A 26,729-nucleotide genomic window follows, 5' to 3' on the forward strand; every position below is an offset into this window, starting at 1 on the left:
TGGAAATTTAAGATTTCACAAGTTAAGCTTTCAAAACTAGGAAATGACCTAACTTTCACATACAACACATTAAAAGGAAAGTAAACATAAAAGATCCAACCTTAGTTCTATTAGAAATAGTGTTGAATAATATTGGAGACTATTCTTTTTGTTTGAGTTGAAGATGCAATTGACAAGATGTAAATTAATGGTCAAATATAGGATGAGAATGTACATCTATGAACTTAGAATACAACAATTGATTGATAAACCAATAGAAATTCTACAATAGGTACAAAAATGGGTATGAAATTTGACTGTGCACCTATAACACTCATTTGGAGCGGAATCTGTTGGATCGGGATGCCCATAATGCCTTGGTCTTCCACCCCATAGTTGGTTTCTGGAAATCTATTTCTTGAGGCTTAACTAAGCTTCTTGCAAAATATGGAAGAAAAACTAAGGATAGGGGCACATCCAACGCCCTAGTCTAGATAAGAGCATCCCAAACACTCTCGTCCTAAAAAACCAGGTCCAAATTTTGAGAAGGGGTCTATATCAATCTACTGAAGGTCTCCCAAAATTTGTGTCTCTATCGACAACCTGTACCTACACATAAAAGGAGAGAAAGCATGTTGTGGATAGGGGTTTGCCTAAGTCAAACCTTAGGTTTTGTTGGTTGAAAACTTTGTACACCTAGGAAGATGTGCAAAATTGTGGTTTCAACCATAGTGTGTGATTATAAAACTCTCCTAATTTAGGGAAGGATCCCCCTCTACAACTACTAACACTAATATAATTTGGGTGGGATAACATCTTATTCTCTTTCTTCATAATAGGTGATATTCTTTCTCTTATTTTAGAAAAGAAGTTACAATAACAATAACAATAAATACAGAAATACAACTTTTTGTAGGATTTTTGTTGGCATTTTGGCATTAAGTTGTCATTGATGTCAACCGGTATGATGGGTATTCACATGAATGTGAGTAGACAGAATGAAGGTTTACCAATAAGGCATAAACCAGTCTGAAGGATAATTGCATGTTTATGGTGTAGAGGCAGAATATTAAATGTTGTCACAAACTACTGGAGGAGAAGATGTGTTATCAATATAGTGAGCACTACCGATTAGCAGAAGAAGAAGACCTTACTGGTAAAGGTGTGTACAAGTACGAGTTTGTTGAATGATCAAATTTGAACCGACTATGTGTCGGTAAGCAGAGTGATTGACCATGGTGATGCCATGTGGAGCCAAGGTAGAAAATAGGCAGAGGTTGGTAAAACCATCATCGACACGGTTGGTGGAACTGTCTGTCGATATAAATGAAATAGCCACAAATCACGAGATAGTATCTGACCATTGTAGCTCGAGGAAGAAACAATAATAGAGGAAGATCAGGAAGTAGTTGGTGCCTGGATCAATGCAAAGGAAATCCAACTCAAGAAGACCTCGAAAAGGAAAAAGATGAAGGGCTTTATGTGTCAATGGATTTCAAGGCAGGAGATATTATTTGAGATTGCTATTTTCAGAAAATATGCTTTGGATAATGGGAATCATGTGCATATGCATCCTTGAAGGACAAGTGATCGATCCAAGACAAGCTGGATCGGATCTCATGAAGATTGTGTCGGGAATAGGAAACCCTAACCACTCTAAAGTTTGAATTGCTTTCTAGCAGGAAATCACGGGATAAAAGAGGAGAGCTCGAAATAGAGTATGTTGATGTTGCTGAGAAGAGGAAGAGAAAAGAGAGAGAGTTAGAAAAAGAGAAGAATTTTTTTTTAGCTTCAAAAATTGTTGCAGTGTATGTGAGCAAGCATACCAATGAGAGGATTCTACGCATAACCATAGTTTTGCATTTAGGCCCAACGGGCAAGGTGTGGCAGAGCAGGCAGCACCCAAGTGTGATACAGAGTGTTGAAATACTGTGTGAGAAAGGGAGAAAAAGATAACAGAAGCTGAGAATCATAGAAAGTAATCTCACAACCGATAGTGTGAGATTCAGTGGAGGAGAAAAGACTATCAACCAGCAGTGAGTTATCTGATTGAAGAGTTGCAAAATTCATTTGTAACAAGAAGCCTTAATTGTATTCAATTAGTATTTCAAAATTAATCACCAAGTTGAAGCATGGTTTAGGGGTTGGTGCCTTAAAATATTTGTAATATAGTGCTTTACCTGTGAGGTTGGATTGGAGCAGTAGTCTCCAACAGTTTTTCTCACTGAGGTTTTTCCCATATTGGGTTTTCCTCATATACATAGTGTTGTGAGTTGCATTTGTGTGTTTGATCTCTTTAGTTTTCCTTCTTACTTTACAGGTCTGATTGCTTAGAGATTGAGTGGTTAACTAGCATTCAGAAAGTTGATTTGAAAGTCGAAAAGATTCAAGAACCGCTGATTCACCCCCTCTCACTAGTAATATGTGTTCAACAATTGGTATCAGAGCCTAGGTTCTTGGTTATCTTTAAACCTTGGGTAGATTCTAGACTTTGAACACAATGGCAAGAAATGTGTCTGCTTCCTCTAAAGCCCCCATGTTTGATGAATCTAACTATGCCTTCTGGAGCAGAAGAATGGAGACCTATATTTCCTCTCTAGGTTTTAATGTATGGATGTCCATCAAGAATGTTTATGTTGTCCCTAGTGTTCCTCCCACTGACCCAGATGCCAAAAAGGAGTATGAGAACAATGCCAAGGCCAAACATGCTATCTTGAGCAGGTTGTCTGATAATGAGTTTGTAAAAGCCATGCACTGTGTATCTGTTAGGAATCCCCCAGATACTGAGAGGGGGGGTGAATCAGTATCTAACTGGTGAATAGAATTTCTTAACTTAAAACATGTAGAACATATGATAATAGTGTACCGGTATGCAAGAAATAATGTAATAAATAGAATTAAGAACATCCACATGAAAAGCACACCATAACACAAGGATTTAACGAGGAAACTCGGTGTGGGAAAAACCTCGATGGGATTTGTGACCCACAATATTCACTCACTAGCCAATAAGAGAATATTACTTACAATAGGGGCCTGCACATGCAGGAAGGCCAACTGCCTAGAGCTCACTGCTCAATGGGAAGTCTCACTAACTTACAATGAGGATTATACAAATCCAATATCTTGTACTGCTTTATAATAGCATCTATAATGCTTGATCCAGTACCGGTTGTTGCTCTACTTCTTACATAAACCCTTAGCCTATATTTCACATAATAGGTCTACCTAATATTTTTCTTTAATGCTTCCTTACTCATTCCAAAATGTCTACAATGATCTCTTTTATATATAAGAGTCATTTTACAATATGCCAAGTCGGCTTACAAAATAATAAACAAAATATAATATAACAAAATCTTGTCGGCCTCTGTGCCGGTATACTTCTTTTCTTTGTGTCGGTGTCGGTTTCCTAAGTGCTAGTCTAGAGTGTGATCTGTTGATGCCGGTATAATGCCTTTGTCGGTGCCATAGGATTGCAAGGTTACCATCAATGACAAAACCTTCAATCACATACAATGTCTCATTGGAGTGTGCATATGCCAACAATCTCCCCCTTTGGCATTGATGGCAACACTCATGAGAAATTTCAAAAGTGTATCCAAAAATGTGAAGTCCAAAAATGTTACCAAAAATGTGTGTGCTCCCCCTGAGCATATGATTCCTGTGATATTGAATTTTCTTATCCCACTACTCCCCCTTTGGCATCAATGACAAAGGTTGTCAAGATGTCAGTAGAGTTTGTAGTTTCAACCTTGTAACTGGGTGGTTACAATTTGAAAAAGATCTCCCAAAATCAAGTTTATACTATCCATAAACTTCTTGCTATCCTTTATTGTTGTCTTTGTTCTCTTCACTGTACCAGTGAGATGCTGTAAATGCTATGTCGGTGTTTTTTGTCCTTGTATTAGTGCCTCAGATACTTCCTTCCGCAATGATTCTAGATAGTCCAATCTTGGACTCAGTTTTAATCTCAGATGCTTTTCCTTATTCACAACTCTCTCTTTGTCTCTTTCCAATTTAAGTAATTCTTCTTCAAAATTTGTTATCTTCTCCTCAAAAATTGATAGTGTATCAGGTGAGTTAACAAAATTATCTGCAAGTTTATTGATCTCATCATGTACCTTGCTCATCTTTTTGTTGATATCTACAGTCAAAAAGTTTGTTTTATAGGTGTCTTTGTACAAAGTTTTGTACTCTTTCAATAAATTACACAATTCCGGTAGAAGTGTGTCAAAATCTTTGTTACACTTCTATATTTGCTCATCAAAGAATTTCTACTTTATCCTTCAATGACTCTTCCTTTATTTTCTCAATGTTTTATGTGATATATTTACACAGTGTATCAAGTTGTCCTAAAGAATCTTTATTGTCTATATTATAGTTAGGAGCAATTACCTTCAAAATTGGTATGGTATCATCAATTTCTTTGTAAGCTTGTGAGCTGCAATCTATTATCTTTTTTATTGAATCTAATAGTACCTCAGTCACATTAGTTGATTTGTAGCCCGATGATGAACCAACATTCTGAGTACCAGTGGAAATAACCAAGCTTGTATTGACCTCTAGTAGGTTTGTTTGTGTTTGCATTTCTTTAAGCAATGGTTTTTCTAATTCTCCAGTTGTCGGTGGCACTGTTTCCTTATGTTCCTATTCCTATTGTTGTTGTTCCTATTCCGGTGCCTTTTGCTTTGTTTGTTGCATTGTCTCAGTCTGAGTCTCTACCTTTTGCTCATTGTCTTCTGTTGGTTTCTCTAGTGTGTTTTTAGTTTGCTCAGCTACCGGAGGCTCACTAGCCATGTCAGTCTTATCAGTTGTATCTTTGTCTACCACTATGTTGATCTTTTGAGTATCAACATCCATAGTATATAAGACTTTAGGATTAGGATTACCATCCTCTACATCCATACTCTCAGCTGCCGGTTGATCGTCTGTAGCTATTGTTTTTACCGGTGGAGCAATCAAAGGAGGTGGGGGTAAGTTGTCTCTAACCTTGATACTAGTTGGTCCACCAACTTTACCTTTATCCTTGTCTCTATCTTTCTGATAAACTTTTAAAGGTTTGTGACTCATGTATTCTTCTTGTTTTTCTTTTTCAACTAGGAATATATCCCATCCATTTTCTGTCTCCTCAGTCACCTCATTAATTCTTCCAACCATTAAAGCAATGTGCCGATGTGCAGTAGAAAACACTGACCGGTTGGCTTGAGCAATTAGGTCATCAATTTCCTTGGGTGAGTTTACCGGATATACAACAAGTAGCTTTTCAATCTTTATCTTCTTGTCCAGTTCTACTACTGCTTGTCTTCTTGCTTCTAGTCTATTAAATAGTTCATCTGGAATTTCATTTACTACTTCCATAAAAATTTCTTATACATAACCATATGCAATATAACACTATTTTCAACTTGTTCTTTTTCATCAGCTGTTAAAGTGTCATATATTTTCTCTATATTCTTCAATTTATCTTCCTCTGTAATTTCATTCAGCAGTATATCAAGAGGGGCCAAGTCTTTGTTTGTCCTCTTCTTCTTTTTGGGTGTAAGTTTCTTCTTCTTAGGTGTAGCCTTTCTTATTGGAGATCTCACTTCTTGTTTTTTTTGTCTTTTCCTCCTGAGTGAGGGTGTGGTTGCTGGTGAGGGATCTCTTTTCCTTACAACTCTTTTGAAAGTTGCAAGCATGTCACTCTCCGAAGAAGTACCTACCAGTGATAGGTGAGTTTCAGGTTGTGGAGCTGCTAACTCATCCTCTGTTATACCGGTTTTCTTCAACACATCTTCTTTGATGGCTTTTGCTTGTCTGGAACCTTTCCTTACAACTGCCTCAACCTTTTTCACTCTTTTCTTTGATTGTATTTGGCTTTCAATAGTTTTTGCACTACCAAATATTATTTCCTTAGGTTCTCTGGGGGCTTCTAGAAGTGCTTTAGCATATGTTTCAATTATATGATCATCTATTTCATAGCCCATCTTGGTTACCCAAACTGTCCTAGGGATCACTGCTTCCATCCAGATTTCATCCTTCTTGATTACAAAGCATATTTCATCTTTGTATTTGTCGACAATCTTTTGTGATAACCTGATTCTTTTCTTCATTTTGGCCCTTAATGCTTGAAAGAAGTCATGAATATTGTTTTCCTTGTTTTCTCCCATGTTATTGAATAGTTATGTTAACTATTTGCCTACTGGTATATCATATCCAAGTTCTTTGTAGCCTATACCGGGAACCTGTTTGGTTATGTGTAGCATCAGACATACTAACAGATTTCCAAACCTGAAAGTTCCTTTCTTGTCCTTCTTAATCTTTCCAAGGTTGTCAATTAATTCATCCTTTAACCACTCACATATATCAATCTTTGCATTGTCTGTGACCATATCATAAGGACTCTTAATGCATAAACTTGAAACTGAATTGAGTCTATTTGCATGAGTAGCTTTATACCCTAATATCATGCTGATAAATCTCACATTAATGTCTGTTACATCATTAACTCTTAGGGACCTCTTGTCGAATGTTGCACCAGTTAGGTTTGTAACTGGGTCATTGGATACCTTCTTGGTTTTATCTGGCCTTTTACTGGTGGTTGATAACCCTGTGATAGCTTTCACAGCTTCCTTAGTGATTTTGTGGATTGCATCTAACCAGAAAAATTTGCCATGTACCCTACTTAAGACTATCCTAATCACATCCTTGGGGAATTCAGGGATGCTAAGGATCTCTGTAAATCCTAGGGTTTCAATGATCTTGTGTTCATCTTTTACATTGCTGATTTTATCACATATCATAGTTTTAAACATGGTTTTAATCTCTTCATCTCCTAGTTCCTCAATGTTGCAGTGGATGTACATTCTGGGGTCTTCAGCATAAACAACTCCCTTGGGAATTTGAGAAAAATCACCTAAGGTATCATCTTTCTTAGCTACCTTGGGAACTAACTAAAATACAGGCCTAGGTCTTTTTATTACTTCGACAACATTAGGGTTTGCTATATATTCAATTGCAGAGGTGGATGCCATGATAAAATACCTTTTACTGCCTTTAGGATGGATGATTTCTTGGAGTGTTCTTTCTTCTTGCTTGAAATTCCTTAGCTCAAAATCTTCGCGCTCTTCGTAGGTTTGAAATCTCGGTGAAATGAAATGGATCCAAAACCTCAATTTTATAGTGTCTTTTCACCATCTACCATATGAAATGCATGTCGGTTAAGTGTTCACTTAACATTGTTTGCTGATAAGAAGTAATTCCCAACTTCTTATCTCTAACTAAGGGAATAATAGCATATGTGTCATTAGATTACCAAACCCTCAAGGAAACTTTCTTCAATTAGATGAAGAACTTCCTGTCAATGGAGCACTGCTCTGTCCTGCTAGTGAAGCATCACTTTGTCCTATTGGTGGAGTATCACTTTGTCCTGCTGGTGGAGTATCACTCTGTCCTACCGGTGGAGGGGTATTCCCAATATTTAGATCAGCTTTTCTAATCCATTGTTTTGAGAATTCTTGCTTAACCTCTTCAACTTTTTCTTTACCTTTCAAGCTAGAACTTTTATTGTCTACCGATGTTCCTTTACTTCTACAGAATTTAGCAATATGCCCAATCTTGTTACATGCATAACAAGTTACATTATTCTTCTGAATAGCTTTCCCATAACCTATGCTGGTTTGTGTTCTGCATTGATTAGATAAATGTCCAAATCTTCCACAAACATAACATCTCACATTCATTCTACAGTTTTCAGAGTTGTGACCAACTTTATTGCATTTTGAACATTGACCGGTGGGTGTGTTGATATTCTGATAATTTCTAGATCTACATTCATTTTCTCTATGACCATACTTATTACAGTTAAAGCATTTTCAATTGAATTTATAAGCATTAGGTTGTCTTACCGGTTTGCTATGATCCTGAGTATTTGCAGTACCAAAGCTTTCACCAACTTCAAAGCCAATTCCAAAAGTGTCAACTTTAGGTTTTTGATTCTTCAGCAAGGTGCCAAGTTCCTCTGAGCTTTTCTTGAATTTTTCTGTGTTGATTTGCAGTTTCTAGTTCTCTTTCTAAGACTTCTTTTTGTCTCATCAGTTCATTTGAGTCATTCTGAGTATGCATTAGATCTGTCTTCAACATGTCATTTTCATAGCTAAGTCTTGTGTTCTCATTTGCTGCATCACCTAGTCTTCTGGTCAATTCTTCTTCATTCTTCTTCCTATCCTCAATCTCTTTGCAAAATCTCATAGTCATATCCTGCATCTCATTCTTTGTTGTCATGTTCTCTTGTTTCAGCTTGCTTATCATATCATTAAGTGATTCCTTTTCATCATTCTCATTTTGCAATTTTTCACAAAGTTCTCTTCTCTTATTTCTTGCAACAGTAAAATTTTCTTGAAGTGACTAAATAATATCCCGAGCTACCCTTAAATCATCTTCTAGTTTGATATTTTTCAATTTCTCTGCATCATAGTCTATAAGAGCCCCTTCAAGTTGCTTCATCAGATTTTCCATCTTTACCAGTGTCAAGATCTTCCTCAAGTTGTTAGGCTTCTAAAAATAGAGGACCAAGCTCTAATACCAATTGTTAGGAATCCCATAGATACTGAGAGGGGGGGGTGAATCAGTATCTAACAGGTGAATAGAATTTCTTAACTTAAAACATGCAGAACATATTATAACAGTGTATTGGTATGCAAGAAATAATGTAATAAATAGAATTAAGAACATCCACATGAAAAGCACACCATAACACAAGGATTTAATGAGGAAACTCGGTGTGGGAAAAACCTCGGTGGGATTTGTGACCCACAATATTCACTCACTAGCCAATAAGAGAATATTACTTACAATAGGGGCCTGCACATGCAGGAAGGCCAACTGCCTAGAGCTCACTGCTCAATGGGAAGTCTCACTAACTTACAATGAGGATTATACAAATCCAATATCTTGTACTGCTTTGCAATAGCATCTATAATGCCTAATCCAGTACCGGTTGCTGCTCTGCTTCTTACATAAACCCTTAGCCTATATTTTGCATAATAGGTCTGCCTAATATTTTTCCTTAATGCTTCCTTACTCATTCCAAAATGTCTACAATGATCTCTTTTATATATAAGAGTCATTTTACAATATGCCAAGTCGACTTACAAAATAATAAACAAAATATAATATAACAAAATCTTGTCGGCCTCTGTGCCGATATACTTCTTTTCTTTGTGTCGGTGCCGGTGTTTTGAGTGCCAGTGTAGAGTGTGATCTGCTGATGCCGGTATAATGCCTTTGTCGGTGCCATAGGATTGCAAGGTTACCATCAATGACAAAACCTTCAATCACATACAATGTCTCATTGGAGTGTGCATATGCCAACAGTATCAGCCAAGGAGACTTGGGATAAACTATAGAGGTTGTTTGAAAAAGATGCAAAAGTCAAAGAGGCCAAGCTGCAAGCACTAAGGGGCCAACTTGAAAGTATCAAGATGAAAGTTGATGAAAAGGTTGCAGATTATCTTCACAAACTTGATGAAAATCTGAATACCATCAAAGGACTCCGTGAAGAGATTGTAGATGAGACTGTTGTCAAGAAATTTCTTAGATCTCTCACACCTAAGTATGATACTAAGGTGTCTACCATAGAAGAAGCTAAGGATCTGAAGACTTTTACAATGGATGAGTTATTTGGTTCACTAACAGCCTATGAGATGAGAACAACCGGTGATACTTCCTTAAGAAAAGAAGCAACATTCAACATCACCAAAAAGGGAAAAGAAGAAACGTCTCATAAATAATCAAGTGAAGACTCTGATGCTGAAGTAGCAAACTTTGTCAAGAAGCTCAAGAGAGGATCTGACCGGTATAAAGGAAAGCTACCACTTAAATGTTTCAACTATGGTAAGGTTGGACACTTTACTGTAAAATGCCCCCACAAAGAAACTGGTGGAGATGAGTTAAGAGAATTCAACAAATCTATTAGCAAAGATAGAGAAAGAAACACCTACCGACAAGGAAGGAGAGGCTATTGGAATCAAAACAGACTATGTACTATTTAGGATGACACAACAGATGAATAAAATGCATCTGAAGATGATTACCATGAGAATGGCAGAAAAATCAATCTCTTCATGCCACTTGGTGAACCAGTTGATGAAAATGAGGAAGAGGAGGATATTGAAGTTTGAGTGGACTTGGAGGGTGAGCTTATCAATGCTCTTAAAGAATTGAGTAAAACAAGAAGAGAACTCAAGAGGGTTAAGCTTGTTGCAGTAGATGAACAAGATCTCTTGAAGCAATCCCTGGATGAGTCAAGTCAAGTTATATCTGACTTGAAATTGCAGCTAGAAGAAACTAAAAGGATATGAGAAGCTACATCCTCTGATCTGACAAGGAAGGAAAAGGAGCATCAAGAGTTGGAAGCAGAAATAGTAAAGCTCAGAAAGGAGCTTGAAGAAAGTAAGGAAGAAATAAAAATAAGGAGCAAGTATGAAGGCAACACTGAGGCCTTAGATAAGATGTTGAGCAAACATAAGCAATCCAAAGACATCGGTGGCTTAGGCTTTGAAGAAGGTCAAAGTTCAACCCACAAAGATAAATCCAGAAAAGAAATAATGTTCACCTCTTCAATTAAAGGTGAAGAAAAGAAGACATTCACTATAGGCAAGGATACTATCAAAAAGACATGTAGATGCTGTTGGAAACCGCCACTCAAATTGATATACAACAATGAACCGGAGGTCACACTTCTTGTACCAACATGAAAATCCAAGGAGAAATGCAAGAATTGACCGTGAAGGATTCACCAGACTCAACAACATGAAGGGAAGACCCCCAATGAGGAAGCTCCATTCAGGACCAAGACAACCTAACCGGTATGTTCCAAACTTTCATGGTTATTGTTACCGGTGTAACAAATTTGGGCATAGAATGGCTAACTATAGACTAATAAATCAGCCCTCCAAGAGTTATGAAAGTAGAACTCCATTTAATGCACTCTGGGATATGAATGTTATCTATTATCAGTGCAATGAATATGGTCATAAGAGTTTTGATTATAGAAAGAATAAACTAGTACCCTACAATAATTTTAAGGATGTTCCCTTAAATGAAAATATAAAATGCTATAATTGTTAGGGGTTTGTACACATAGAAAAAAAATTTCAAAACCGAAAGATCAATCAGAAGAAGAAAAATCTGAATCAAGAGCCGGTAACTGAACTTGAGCTCAATATAGCAGCTGACAAGAAGAAGGAGATCAAACCAGTTTGGGTTGAGAAAGAAAAGGAAAAGGCAGAATCAACTCTCATTGTACAGACTGCCTTACATGCTGAAAGGAAAAATCTATGGGTGGTAGATAGTGGTTGGTCAAACCACATGATAGGTGACAAAAAGAAATTCATTAAATTTGAAGACTGGAATGGTGGATCAGTAAGGTTTGGAGACAATTCTTCCATCAAAATAAAGGGAAAAGGAACTCTAAGCATTGATGGAAAACTAAAGGCACGTGATGAATATTGTGTGGAAGGCCTAAAGAATGACCTATTGAATGTGAGTCAGATGTGTGACAAAGGTTACAAATTCACCTTTGACTCAACCGATTGCCAGATAAAGAAAGACAGTACCGGTAAAGTTGTAGCAGAAGGAAAGAGAACAGATGGAAATGTTTATAATCTAAAGGAATGCTATGAGTCCCAATGTATATTAGGACAAGTAGATGAAAGTTAGCTATGGCACCGAAGATTGGGACACATAAACTTTGATAACCTAGTTGTAGTAAGCAAAAAGGAGTGTGTGAGGGATATTCCACCTATCATCAAACCGGTAAACATATTTTGTGATGAATGTGTAAAAGGTAAGCAAACTAAAGTGAGCTTCAGGACAAAAGAGCACAACACCTCAAAACCACTTGATATTGTGCATATAGATATGTGTGGTCCAATTAGGACAAGAGAAGTTGTAGGTGAAAGATATTTTATGCTCTTCATTGATGACTACTCAAGAATGACATGGGTCACCTTTCTGGAAGATAAATCACAGGCATTTCAAAGATTCAAAATCTTTCAAAAGATGGTTGAAAAAGAAAGTGGGTATAGGTTAAAGTGCCTAAGATCAGACAGGGGTGGAGAGTTTACATTAAATAAATTTGAAGATTATTGTGAAAAAAATGGAATTAGAAGGCAATGCTCCGCTCCTAGGACACCACAACAAAATGGTGTGGTAGAAAGGAAGAACAGGACAGTCAAGGAAATAGCCAGAACTATATTAAATGAGGCCAATCTGCCGAACACATATTGGAAAGAAGTTGTTCATACAGCTACATATACCTTAAACCGAGTTCAATTAAGAACAAACTAAAAAATGACACCTTATGAGTTGTGGTATGACCGGAAGCCATCGGTCAAATACTTCAAAGTATTTGGAATCAAGTGCTTTATCAAGAAAGATATGGATAGTCTAGGAAGTTTTGACTCTAGGAGTGATGAAGGAATCTTCCTTGGTTACTCATCTAACAGCAAGGCCTACAAATGCTATAATAAAGACTAAGAAGAGTCATTGAGAGTGTCCATGTAAAATTTAATGAAGATATGCACAAAGGATGTCAACCATAGATTAATTGCTATGATAACTCTGGTGATGAAGATGATGAAGTTCAGTCAAATACTAAACCAGAGGTAGCATCCAAGAAGGCTCCCAACTAGTATGTACAACTAAATCACCTGGAAGAGAAAATTCTGGGAAACAAAAGTGATGGTGTGCAGACTAGAAGAAGACTTGCCCGGAATGATGAACAGGTCAACCTATGCCTCATGACTGAAGTAGAACCTAAAACATTCAATGAAGCCAGCAAAAGACAAGAATGGATGGATGCCATGGGAGAAGAACTGCAACAGATTGAGAAGAATGAGACTTGGGAATTAGTCCCTAGACCGGAAGATAAGAACTTCATTGGCACTAAATGGGTCTACTAGAACAAGATGAATGTAGAAGGTAAGAATTTTAGGCATAAAGCTAGACTAGTGTGCAAAGGATACTCTCAGGTAGAGGGAATTGACTTTGAAGAAACATTTGCACTAGTAGCTAGATTAGAAGCAATTAAAATGTTTCTAGCCTACTCTGCCTACAAGGGCTATAAAGTATACCAAATGGATGTAAAATTTGCCTTTCTAAATGGAAATTCGGAACAAGAAGTGTGCATTGAGTAACCGGAAGGGTTTTTTTTGCATGATGATAAGACATTTGTGTGTAGGTTGAAGAAGGCCTTATATGGTCTAAAGTAAGCTCCTAGAGCATGGTATTCAAGATTAGATCAATACCTGAAGGAGAAGAGATTCAAAAAGGGAAGTGCAGTTAGAAATTTGTACATAAAGAAATATGGGAATCACATGGTCATTGTGGTTGTATATGTAGATGGCATTATCTTTGAAGGAAACAAGGACACCCTCTGCAAAGAATTCACTGATTAGATGCAGTCAGAATTTGAGATGTCAATGCTTGGTGAATTGACATACTTCCTTGGGTTGCAGATATTACAGCAAAGTAAAGGAATCTTCATCTCACAAATCAAGTACGCAAAGGAGATGTTGAAGAAATTTTAACTGGAAGACTATAAACCGGTAAGTACCCCTATGGTAACAGGAAACAAATTGAGCAAGAATGATGAATTACCAGTGGTGGATTAGACTCTGTACAGATCCAAGATAAGCAGTCTACTGTATCTAACTGCTTCAAGACCTTATATAGTTCAGGCAGTTTGCATGGTGGCCAGATTCCAAGTTGCACCAAAGTAGTCACATATGAATGTTGTTAGCGGAATTTTTAGCTACCTACAAGGGACTCTCAGCTATGGATTGTGGTATCCTAAACAAAGGAATTTTATCTTGGAAGCATACACTGATGCTGATTAGGCAGGTTGCATTGATGATCGAAAGAGAACAACTGGTGGTGCATTCTTTCTAGGTGACCGGTTAGTCTCATGGCATAGCAAGAAGCATGACTCAGTCTCTCTATCAACTGTTGAATCTAAATACATTGATGCTACCACATGCTACTCTCGGGTACTTTGGATGAAGCAGACCCTCAAAGACATACAAGTGGACATCACTAATCCTATTCTCATTCGGTGTGACTATTCGAGTGTAATCAACATTGCAAAGAATCCAGTCAAGCATTCTAGAACAAAGCACATTGCAATCAAGTATCACTTTTGTAGAGAGAAGGTTGAAGGATAGGAGGTAAGGATGGATTATGTTCCTACTGGTGAACAAGTAACAAACATTTTCACCAAACCATTACCGGTAAGCACTTTTCAGTACCTCCGACATAAGTTGGGAGTTGTGTCATCTATCTAGGAAGGCTTTATATGGTTCAGGGGGAGCTGATAGCGGTCGAAGGGGGAGTTTGGTATGGATCAAAGGGGGAGTACATAGTACCCTTTGTCATTGTGTCAAAGGGGGAGAAATGTACCAGCATAGAGTGTCTCATGAGAAGTTGACATCAATGCCAAAGGGGGAGATTGTTGGCATTTTAGCATTAAGTTGTCATTGATGTCAACCGATATGATGGATATTCACATGAATGTGAGAAAATAGAATGAAGGCTTACCAGTAAGGCATAAACCGGTCTGAAGGATAATTACATGTTTATGGTGAAGACACAGAATATTAAATGTTGTCACAAACTACTGGACGAGAAGATGTGTTATCGGTATAGTGAGCACTATCGGTTAGCAGAAGAAGAAGATCTTACCAGTAAAGGAATGTACCGGTATGAGTTTGTTGAATGATCAAATTTGAACCAACTGTGTGTTGGTGAGAATATTGATTGACCATGGTGATACCATGTGGAGCCAAGGTGGAAAATAGGCAGAGGTTGGTAAAACCATCATCGACACGGTTGGTGGAACTGTCTGTCGATATAAATGAAACAACCATAAATCACAAGATTGTATCTGACCATTGTGTCTCAAGGAAGAAACAATTATCAAGGAAGATCAGGGAGTAGTTGGCGCTTGGATCAATGCAAAGGAAATCCAATTCAGGAAGACCTCAAAAAGGAAACAATTGAAGGGCTTTATGTGTCGATGGATTTCAAGGCAAGAGATATTATTTGAGATTGCTATTTTTTAGGAAATATGCATATGGATAATGTGAATCATGTACAAATGCATCCTTGAAGGATAGGTGATCGATCCAAGACAAGCTAGATCAGATCTCATGAAGATTGTGTCAGGAAGAGGAAAACCTAACCGCTTCGAAGTTTGAATTTCTTTCTAGCAAGAAATCACGGGATAAAAGAGGAGAGCTCGAAACAAAGTATGTTGATGCTGCTGAGAAGAGGAAGAGAAAAGAGAGAGAGTTAGAAAAAGAGAAGAATTTTTTGCTAGCTTCATAAATAGTTGCAGTGTATGTGAGCAAGCATACCAGTGAGAGGATTCTACTGGCATAACCATATTTTTGCATTTGAGACCAACCGACAAGGTGTGGCAGAGAAAGTAGCATCCAAGTGTGACATGGAGTGTTGAAAGACAATGTGAGAAAGGGAGAAAAAGATAACAGAGGCCGAGAATCGGAGAAAGTAATCTCACAACCGGTAGTGTGAGATTTAGTGGAGGAGAAAAGACTGTCAACCGGCAGTGAGTTATTTGATTGAAGAGTTGCAGAATTCATTTGCAACGAGAAGCCTTAATTGTATTCAATTAGTATTTCAAGATTCATCACCAAGTTGAAGCTTGGTGAAGGGGTTGGTGCTCCTTGGGTTGGTGCCCTAAAAGTGAAGGGGTTGGTGCTCCTTGGGTTGGTGCCCTAAAAGTGCAGGGGTTGGTGCTCCTTGGGTTGGTTCCCTAAAATCTTTGTAATATAGTGTTTTACTTGTGAGGCTGGATTGGAGCAGTAGTCTCCAACAGTTTTTCTCACTGAGGTTTTTCCCATATTGAGTTTTCCTCATATACCTGGTGTTGTGATTTGCATTTGTGTGTTTGATCTCTTTAGTTTTCCTTCTTGCTTTACAGGTTTGGTTTCTTAGAGATTCAGTGGTTAACTAGTATTTAGAAAGTTGATTTGAAAGTTGAAAAGATTCAAGAACCATTGATTCACCCCCCTCTCAGTGGTACTCTGTGTTCAACAATTTTTTAGATCATAAAGGGAAGCAAATTTTCCATGAAAGAACAAAGACTTATGTCACATCCCTAGGATGGGAAAATAGAAATGAAAGCACAAAGTCTTTAGCACTTCTACTGTCATATTAACCTTCTCAAAATGATAACAGTGTGTAACACACATTAGCTCAAAGTCTATCTATATTATGCACTTCACCTTACATGCACAAGTCTTAAAAATAAAAGCAACACAAAGTCTAAAAGTTATCTCCTTACTTGAACTTTCTACACTAGCTTTAAATGTGATGAGCATCTCAAAGTCTACAAGACAAACTCTGAAAACCAAACCTATAACTCTAAATGCAATTAGCATCTCAAAGTCTGCAAGATTGAATTTAAATCCTTCTTGAACAATAGAACAAAAATCACAATCAACTCTAGAAAATATCGTCACATAATAACTTGAATTGGCACAAAGTCTCAAGACAACTTGCCTCTTTTATTGAAAGCAATTTGATTTACATCTAATCTCAAAGTCTGAGAGTGCACATACAAACTGACAAAATTTTGTTTCATTGCCAAAATATATAGATTACAATAGACCCCCTCAAGTATTTATAGGAGAGGAGACTTGAGAAAAAGGTGCGAGGATCCCAACTAACTTGAGAAATTCTCTCAACCACCATGACATATTCCAACTAAAGTCCTAATTTAACTCAACTTCTAGTTCCTTTACATGTAATTATATTTTACAAAAATGCAAGTAAAAGTGATACTTGGAATTACCAAACTTGTTTTTACACATAACTTGTCAAAACAAAATTACAAATACACAATTGAAACTATTCCATGTGTCTGAAAACATGACTCTAACTACATCATCCTTTGTCTGTGATGATCTTCATGCTACTTGAGGATGCTATAACTTGAAGTATTCAGGATTGGTGAATACATCTCTAACCGGAATGGGAATTTTCATCCTTAATGATCTTTGTGTCCTTGGCCAACAAACTTCAATCTTATCTTCTTGCTTGCGTTAGTATTGGCTTTTCAGGAAGGAAATTACTCTCTTCATTGTATTATTTTTCTATGCTTTATTCACTTTGTCACTAGATGACTTCACAAGGATAATAGACAATATTGAATCCTGGACCATAACGTGATTGCAACTCCTCCAAAGAGGGAGGATCACCTTTAATGGTGTTCACATTATCCTACAATACAAAATAATAATCATCTTTGATAGTGATCATTTCACCAAGAAATACATTTGATGATTATGATTATTATTATAATAATCATGGACCGGTTGTGAGTTCCTTTTATCTTTTCCTCTTCACTTTATCGTAATCATTTCGTATTTTGCATCTGTTAGCTTGGTTTCATATTTTTCTGTACTTTCATCACATTGCACCTGCATCCCATAATTTCTTTATGACCTCAGGACTTTGCCATACAAGACGACAGCGCGTAGCGCTGGTGCCCAGCCTTATGCGCCCTTCCTTTGGATAGAGGCTTGGTAGAGTCATCTGATAATCTAAGGTTGCAAGTGGTTGCACTAGTTTTTTTATTTTTATCCCCTGGCTTACCTTAGCACCAATTTGAGTGAGGTAGCGATAGATCGATTTGTCCTCTAAGATTCATCATCTTGGAGGTGACAAATCCCCTCTACACAAATATAGCTCCATGCAAAAATACACCAAATTTAAGTCAGCCTAAACATGATTTTAATTATGGAATTCCTATATAAGGCATCCCTCTCAATTTATTTTCATCATCCCATCTCATGCTAACATTATCATTCAATTCAAAAGAAATTCTTCTTCCTTGAGAGAAGATCTAGTTCAAGGAACAACAAACTACATCAAGGCATCTTAATATTATCTTTCAATTATGATTTTATGATGGATTTTATCTGATTTATCATGTTATTACATCAACACATGGAGGACTTATCCTAAGAGCATTGCATCACCTATTGAAGGTATAATCATCTACATTCAAGAATTTCAATTCTAGATCTAGCCTTGTACTCAAAAGGAAAGCTTTCCAATTCAATTCAAATTCTATTTCTATTTCAATTACGGTTAATTTCAAACTTGTTGTCCTAATTTTTCAACTTGCACAAATTGGGATGACCCCACAAATTTTTGCTTGAAATTTGATATTTTAGGGCTCTAGACACATTTTCCAAGGTATTTTTCCATCACCTAGGAATCTATTAATGAATCCAAGTCCTTCACCTCCATTTTTGTCAATTTTCATTGCTTAAAGTTGGGTTTTTCTTCAATTTTGGGTTTTAGAGCAGTCACTACAAATTGGAGATTTTAATACAAAATTACAATATTATAAGGCTCTAAGGCACATTTTTAAAAGTATAAAGTCTATATTTCTTGATGGTAAATCAATCACGATCTTATCTTCCATCTCTATGAAAATTTTGGTTACTTTTGGCCTTCATTTTGGTCATTTTTTGTGCAATTCGAGGTTTCATAGCAGTCACTACAAGTTGGGGAACTTTTAAATGTCATTGAAAGTTAGGGAACTTTTAGATGTCATTGCAAGTAGGAAATTTTTTATGCAATTACAAGTTTTAAATTTCACTTTGTGTTTCTGTAAAGCGGAAAAATTGAACCCTAGTCGTTCTCCCCTCCCCAACTCCGAGGAGGGAGAAGGGACAGTCACTAGGGTTGATGGCTTACACTTAGGAGGGACTTTACATTCAAAAGAGGGGTTGAAACCCACAAGATCCAATCCCACACAATGCAAGATTGGATGCTAAATGTGTTTCAAGGGTTAAGACAGCAAGGCTACCCTCTTTTGTAAAGAATGTGCATAGAAGAATTAGGCTAGGAATGCATAGAAAGTGAGAAAGATTCGCTTATAAACTGAGTTAGGGATATAGGATGAAGCTGCGGACCTGGAATTAGCAGTAAAATGTCGAGATGGCGCTGTCCTAAAAATTTGAGCAAAAGTTGACGGGACGATGGCGCCCGGCGTGCACACGGTCCTTCGAAAAATCCGCGAAACGAAGGGGGGTCTGTTCGTCTCTGCACAAGGATTCCAGATCTTCAATTTCAGCCGCGTACCTGCAACCTACACACAGGAAAGCGAAGACGATTGGGGGGTTAGGGATTAGGGGTTTGCCCTTAGGTCAAACCCCAGTTTTGGAATTAACCAAGAAATGAGAAATGTTGTAAATGTAATGTAAAACAAGTACTAATACCTTGTTGTAAGGATGTTTGTATCCTTATATGCGAAGGTATAGATGTTGTTGTTTGTTGTATGTTGTATGTTGTAGCATGTAATGTGTTGTAAGTGATCTCCTCTTCAATGGTTGAATGCTTGTCTTGAATGCAACACTTAGCCTTGAATGGAGACTTAGAATGATCAATTGCTTGAAGGAATGCTTGAATGCTTGAATGTTTGAGTATCGTTTCCACATCTTGTACACATATGTCCTTCCCTCCTCAAAATGGGAGAGGAAATGTAGTTTATATACTTGCCAATTAGGGTTGATAGACTGATTTTCCCGACCTTAGGCCGACCAGGGAATGTTATTTCCAATTTGCAAACAAAAAGACCCGAAGTCCCATAGGAGACCGGGCCCAAAATAGGGCCAGGGTCCAGGGCGCTGGGCGCCATGGTCCTGGGAGACCAGGGCGTTGGGCGCTCTGGTCCCACCTCCCAGGACAGCAGGGTGCAAAGGAGGTTCAGGCCAGGGTGCTAGAAAAATGCAGTTTTTGGTGTCATGAGCAAGTTTCAGGGTCTCCATTCAGGTTTAGTGTTGCGTCACCATCATGAAGACCCAAATGCGGTTGAAATTGCAAGTGTCACAATTTTAGGATGCTACATTTAGCCCCCACTTTAGCGGGAGTATAAGCATACGCTCGTACTTCCGGTAAAGTACAAGGAAACAACTTTGAAAAACTTTCACCACGTCAAGGAGGCAAGATACACCAAGCCCCCAGTGGACTAAGGATCTTACGACTTCGATTGACAAGGTAAAAGGGAAGATCATGAGGGAGAACCATGACTGTCAGTAGTAAGGTTCCCTCACTATGAGTCATGCAAGAAAGATATCAAAAATTTTCAAGGCAAAGCTAAATTTGCCAAGAAATTTTCAAGTATCTTGAAAAGATATGAACGGGATGTATGCCCCCCTACGTTAAAGCGATCGCACACGCCTCACTGGGGGTGATTGCTTTAAGGTAGTGATACATATAATAAATGAGAAAGGAGCACGTTATCACAAGGATTTAGCCCCCAAGTGTGAGATAAGCCCAAGGATAATAGACACCAAACACAAAGCACGAGGTGACTTCGCTTTCCTCGGGGTCAGTATGCTGTATGATAATTCATGTATATCATATGTATGTATGCATAATTGTTCTTCATTCCCCAATCAAGGAAGGTCACCTAGAAGAAGGGAACACATGTGTCTTTTGAGTCAACATGAGAGAGATCGAGAGATCTCAATGTTTTGCATTGTCCTCAAGTAGACAACACTAAGGACAACAAATAGAAGAATGAGAATAACATATAGAAGAAGTAACAAAAGAGAGGGGGAGAGAATCTGCTATGCTAATGAAACTAGTCTAGCACGTCATCTACCCCCCGATCTTGCTGATCAATGTTTCGGGAAGGCAGGGAACACGCTAGAGGAAGAACATCCAACACAGCAGATGGAGCTATCACAAGCTCCAAACAAGGGCTATGTTCATATCCCAAGCCACGGTGTTCTTGTCTAGGAGCTAGGATAAGTGCTTTAGAAAATTCATTAGATAAATGGTTATCAATATCAACAAGTTCATATTCACTATCAGAATGAACAGGAGAAGTAGCATTTTCATCATGAATAACATTTTCATCTCTATCATCATCAAGATTTATAAAAATAGGATCTTTAACTTGCACAGGATCAAGACCATCATGCATCTTATGTTTACGATATTTCGGCTCAATCGTCGGCTAAGGAGAAAATGGAATAATGCTTGTTGAAGGTGTTTTTGGGGATTGCAAAGTTTGAGCTCTAAGACGACGCTTTCGCCGGCGTTCACGTGCAGAACGATTTCGTCTAGTCTTAGTAGGAAGTTGCGAAGATTGAGGAGGAGGAATGTTCTCATCCTTATCACTTGGGTGTTTAGGTTGTGGTCTCTTAGGTTGAACAATAGGAGAAGAGGAAGGTCTCTTCTCTCCATAAGAGGAAGGAGGAGGAACTGCTCCATATAAAGGAGGAATATTTGGTTTTGGAAGGAGACCAAGTCCATCATGACGAGGAGGGATAGGTCTACTTTTAGGAAGTTTATTAATCATAGGCATAGTCACATCCATAGGGATGGGTTGGGAATCTTCTTGAGGAAAGACATTAGTTTTATCTTTCAAAGGAAGAACTTCCTTCTCAAGAATGATAGGAATGTCAAGTTTGGGTGTTCTAGGTTCACTTAGAGATAGGATCATATCTGTTTTCCACTTTTGATAAGATTTGAAAAGATGATCACTTCGCGGAGGAAGAGATTGGAATTGTTTAGGCCAAAAGTAATCAAGAGGAACGCTAGAAGTTCTTTCAGCTGGTTTAAAGAGACTATGATTGACAGTAACAACTTCACCATTATGGGGAAATTTCAAACACTTGTGAATAGGAGAAGCAATAGCTTTCATGGAAGATAGCCAAGGATAGCCAAGCTTCACACGAAATTGTTCAGAAGATGGAATAATAGCAAAGTTCACATCAAGGGATTTGTTACGGACCTCAATAGGTAATGTAATAGAACCAATTGCAGGAGAAGAAAATGCATCAAATAGTTTCACAACCACATTTGTTTCGTCATAGATAACTTGATTCAATTGCAAAGTAAAAAGAAATTCTTCAGTAATGACATTAACCATACAAGAAGGATCAATAAGCACTCCACGGCAAGGTGTGTTCTTGACTTTTGCAACTATATATAAAGGACCATCAGGTGCCCTGATAGTTTCACTGGAATCAAATGTGATGGAAGGTTCTTTACGGATTTTCTGCTGCTCTACAAAGTTAATCACATTCAGAGTCATAGACACAAGATCATCAGGTGAGACAGAGGAATCAGTAGTATCAATCACATTAGAGGTATGAGAAGGCAATGGATCAGTAAAAATCTGAAGATTCTGGTTAGGAGGAGCTACAGATGTATTGCCTTTATCATTCACACCAGAAATAGAGATAGTATTATTATCAATCAAATCTTGAATCTTCCCCTTTAAAGCAAAACATTTTTCAGTATCATGCCCAGGTTGACGATGAAATTGACAAAAAGATTTGTTATCAAAATAGGGTGAATTAATCTTTGCAGGATCAATTTGCCTTATAGGAGGAAGAGTAAGCACATTTTGTTCCAATAACTTATTCATAATACTATGCAATGATTCATTCAAAGGAGTAAACTTTCTTTCTTTCTTGAAAAACTTAGAAATAGGAGACACACCTGATGCTGCATTCACATTGTTGTTGATGATGTTTTCATTGAATTTAATGGACTCTCTGTTCGGTTTAAACTTCCCAAATGGTTGTTGACTACTATCACCCTTATCAGTCGGAGTCATAGGATGTGATTGTTCCATTTGACTCACAGTCAGTTGATAATTGTGAAGAGTTGCGCACAACTGTTGGAAAGAAGTAAACTCAGAAAACAGGAGTTTTTCTCTAATGTCTTTTTGTAAATTAGAAATAAAGATTCTTTGAATATCATTGTCAGGGACTGGAAAAGAAATTTGAGCATACAAATGCTTATATCTACCAATGAAATCAGTCACTTTTTCTTTAACACCTTGTTTACAATGCATTAAATCAATCAAAGTAACTTTAGGACTTATATTGTTTTGAAATTGTTGAATGAAAGCATTTGCAAGTTGTTCGAAAGAAGTAATAGAATAGGAAGGCAACGAGCAATACCATTGTAGGGCTTTGTCTCTTAATGTTCTAGTAAACAATTTTGCAAGCAACCTTTGGTCATAAGCAAAATCAGTACATATTGTTTGAAAGGTCTTAACATGTGTTAGAGGATCACCCTTACCATTATAAAGCTCCAGATGCGGAATTTCAACATGTTTAGGGGGAATAGCTCGAACAATGTCAAGAGAAAGTGGACTCGCAACATCAAATGTGGGCACACTAAACTTAGATTGATTCATAGAGGCAATTTGTTGCTGTAAAGAAGAGACAGTTTGTGCAAGATTGTTAATGGTCGCTTCAGTCGAAGAGTTCATATTAGACGTGTTAGATTGTGATGGAGGTGTTATGTTATTGAAAGAAGGTAGAGAGTAAGGTGGTGGGACACTATGATAGTTAGTCATAGGAGATGATTGGACAGGAGGAACACTACAAGGAGGAATGGAATGATTAAACGAGTTACCCCCTTGCGTCATGTTCATTTGTGGTGATATAATAGGAACACTCATTGAAGGAATGAATGAAGAAGTTGGATTGAATGAAGGAAGAGGGTTAATTGAAGAAGAGGGATTGCCCCCTTGACTAGTGATCATAGGAGGAATGTCTTGTGTTGAAGTAGTCATTATGTTTGATGTAAAAGTAGGTATACTAGCAATAGAAGTCGTCAAAGGAATAGAATGATTAACTTGAGTAGGAGGTTGTGTATAACCCAAAGTTTCAGCACAACTCTTCATAGGCATCACATTTGAATCCACAATGTGTGCAATACCATGCAAAATATCAATTCCATTCTTATCACTTTGAAGCATACGTTTTAGACCCTCAATTAAAGGAAGAGCTTGACTATCAGGGTATTCTTGAGACATCCATTGTCGAAAATCGTCAAATTGGTTATCCAATTTTGAAAGTTGTTCTACAGAAACCTCATGGAGAGCTTCTTCATCATTAAGAGGATTAGAGGAATTACCCATGTCCTCGTTAAAAAGACCATTCAAATTAGTTTCCATCTCCTCAGTAATTAAACCTTGGAAGGACTTAATTCTAAGGCTTCGTCTAACGAGAATAGTGTAAGTAGGGCTTATTGTTGTAAAACTCATGCACTAGAGAGACAGAAGATTTTGAATTTTTAGAGGTAGCAAATTTCAGTAAAACCAGCCAATCTTCTAGATTTAAGCTGTTAAATACAATCAGGACAATCTCCCGAAATTTCAAAAAAAATGTCTGGGACCGTGGCGCTCGGGGTGCACACGGTCCTCGCAACTTTTTTCGAAATTTGCAGGGATGAAAGTTATGATGATTTTACAGCTAACCTGAAAAAAATTGAGTGATTTTACGATCTGTAGATAGGCCAAATTAAAGTTGCAATCTCAAAATTGAACCCTACCAAGATTGTCGAAAAATGCAAAATTTGAATTTTGAAAAAGAGAGGGAAACTGAAATTTTGAATTTTATGATTTTAGAGGAAATACCAAAAGCAATGCAAGTTTTGAAATTTGAAAGTTGACTCAATTTCACGCAAAATTCAATTTTGAAAGCGGAAATCAAAGTTGTTGTAATTAAGCACTTAATTTCAAAAGTCACAAATTGCAAAAATTTGAATAAATCACTGAAATTTCGAATGAATACTAACACACTTTTCAGATTTAGGACTGTAAGAAACACAATTTTGACACAAATTTCAATTTCAACAATTTTTGAATGATTAGAAGCCTCAATCCAAGCAATCACTAGACCAACTTTGACTGTAATTTTGAAGGTGTTAAAATTGATAAAATCAGCCAAAATTCTGGATTTTAGCAAGAAAATACAGTAAGATCTCGCTCCCAAAATTTTGGAAAAAATGTCGGGGACGATGGCACTCGGAGTGCACACGGTCCTCGCAACTTTTTTCCAAATTTTCAGGGATGAAAGATATTGTGATTTTATTGCGGAATCCAAAATTACAGCTGATTTGGAGATGTTTTGATTAGTGAAATTATCAGTCAAAGGTTGAATCAAGAGGGTTTCAAAAATTAGGGTTTTGACACTTAACCACTTAATTTTTAAAATCAAAGCACAAATATGAATTGATAACTTTTAATAGAAGGGCAGATCTGAAACAAGCATCAACAATTAAACATTTCACAAGTTTAATTACTTAAAAAGAAAATTTAGGGTTTTTATGCAATTAACCTCTAAAATTTTGCAAAAGATCAAACATGGAAATGTAATCAAGGAATCCAATTTTCAGATCTAATTATGAATAATTAGAAAGGATGTTCACGTCAGGTTCACCAAAATGTAAAGCGGAAAAATCGAACCCTAGTCGTTCTCCCCTCCCCAACTCCGAGGAGGGAGAAGGGAGAGTCACTAGGGTTGATGGTTTTCACTTAGGAGGGACTTTACATTCAAAAGAGGGGTTGAAACCCACAAGATCCAATCCCACACAATGCAAGATTGGATGCTAAATGCGTTTCAAGGGTTAAGATAGCAAGGCTACCCTCTTTTGTAAAGAATGTGCATAGAAGAATTAGGCTAGGAATGCATAGAAATTGAGAAAGATTCGCTTATAAACTGAGTTAGGGATATAGGATGAAGCTGCGGACCTGGAATTAGCAGTAAAATGTCGAGACGGCGCTTCCTGCAAATTTGAGCAAAAGTTGATGGGACGATGGCGCCCGGCGTGCACACGGTCCTCCGAAAAATCCGCGAAACGAAGGGGGATCTGTTCGTCTCTGCACAAGGATTCCAGATCTTCAATTTCAGCCACGTACCTGCAACCTACACATAGGAAAGAGAAGACGATTGGGGGGTTAGGGATTAGGGGTTTGCCCTTAGGTCAAACCCCGGTTTTGGAATTAACCAAGAAATGAGAAATGTTGTAAATGTAATGTAAAACAAGTACTAATACCTTGTTGTAAGGATGTTTGTATCCTTATATGCGAAGGTATAGATGTTGTTGTTTGTTGTATGTTGTATGTTGTAGCATGTAATGTGTTGTAAGTGATCTCCTCTTCAATGGTTGAATCCTTGTCTTGAATGCAACACTTAGCCTTGAATGGAGACTTAGAATGATCAATTGCTTGAAGGAATGCTTGAATGCTTGAATGCTTGAATGTTTGAGTATCGTTTCCACGTCTTGTACACATATGTCCTTCCCTCCTCAAAATGGGAGAGGAAATGTAGTTTATATACTTGCCAATTAGGGTTGATAGACTGATTTTCCCGACCTTAGGCTGACCAGGGAATGTTATTTCCAATTTGCAAACAAAAAGACCTGAAGTCCCATAGGAGACCGGGCCCAAAATAGGGCCAGGGTCCAGGGTGCTGGGCACCATGGTCCTGGGGGACCAGGGCGCTGGGGGCCCTGGTCCTAAAGGACCAGGGCGTTGGGCGCTCTGGTCCCACCTCCCGGGACAGCAGGGTGCAAAGGAGGTTCAGGCCAGGGTGCTGGAAAAATGCAGTTTTTGGTGTCATGAGCAAGTTTCGAGGTCTCCATTCAGGTTTAGTGTTGCGTCGCCATCGTGAAGACCCAAATGCGGTTGAAATTGCAAGTGTCGCAATTTTAGGACGCTACAGTTTCTTTTTTCACTTTAAGTGTTTATGGAAACTTTTTGAGGTGAATGCAAGTGTTTGAAATTACAATCATCACCAAGAAATACATTTGATTGAGGAGTAGACTTAGGACTTTCTATTTTATGAGGATCTTCTTTAGGGACAACCTTCTCATGGTTTTCCTCTTTAGGAGGGTCCATGGGAATAGTTGCCAGT

The sequence above is a fragment of the Cryptomeria japonica genome, chromosome 2, assembly GCF_030272615.1.
Source record: "Cryptomeria japonica chromosome 2, Sugi_1.0, whole genome shotgun sequence".
NCBI classification, from domain to species: Eukaryota; Viridiplantae; Streptophyta; class Pinopsida; order Cupressales; family Cupressaceae; genus Cryptomeria; species Cryptomeria japonica.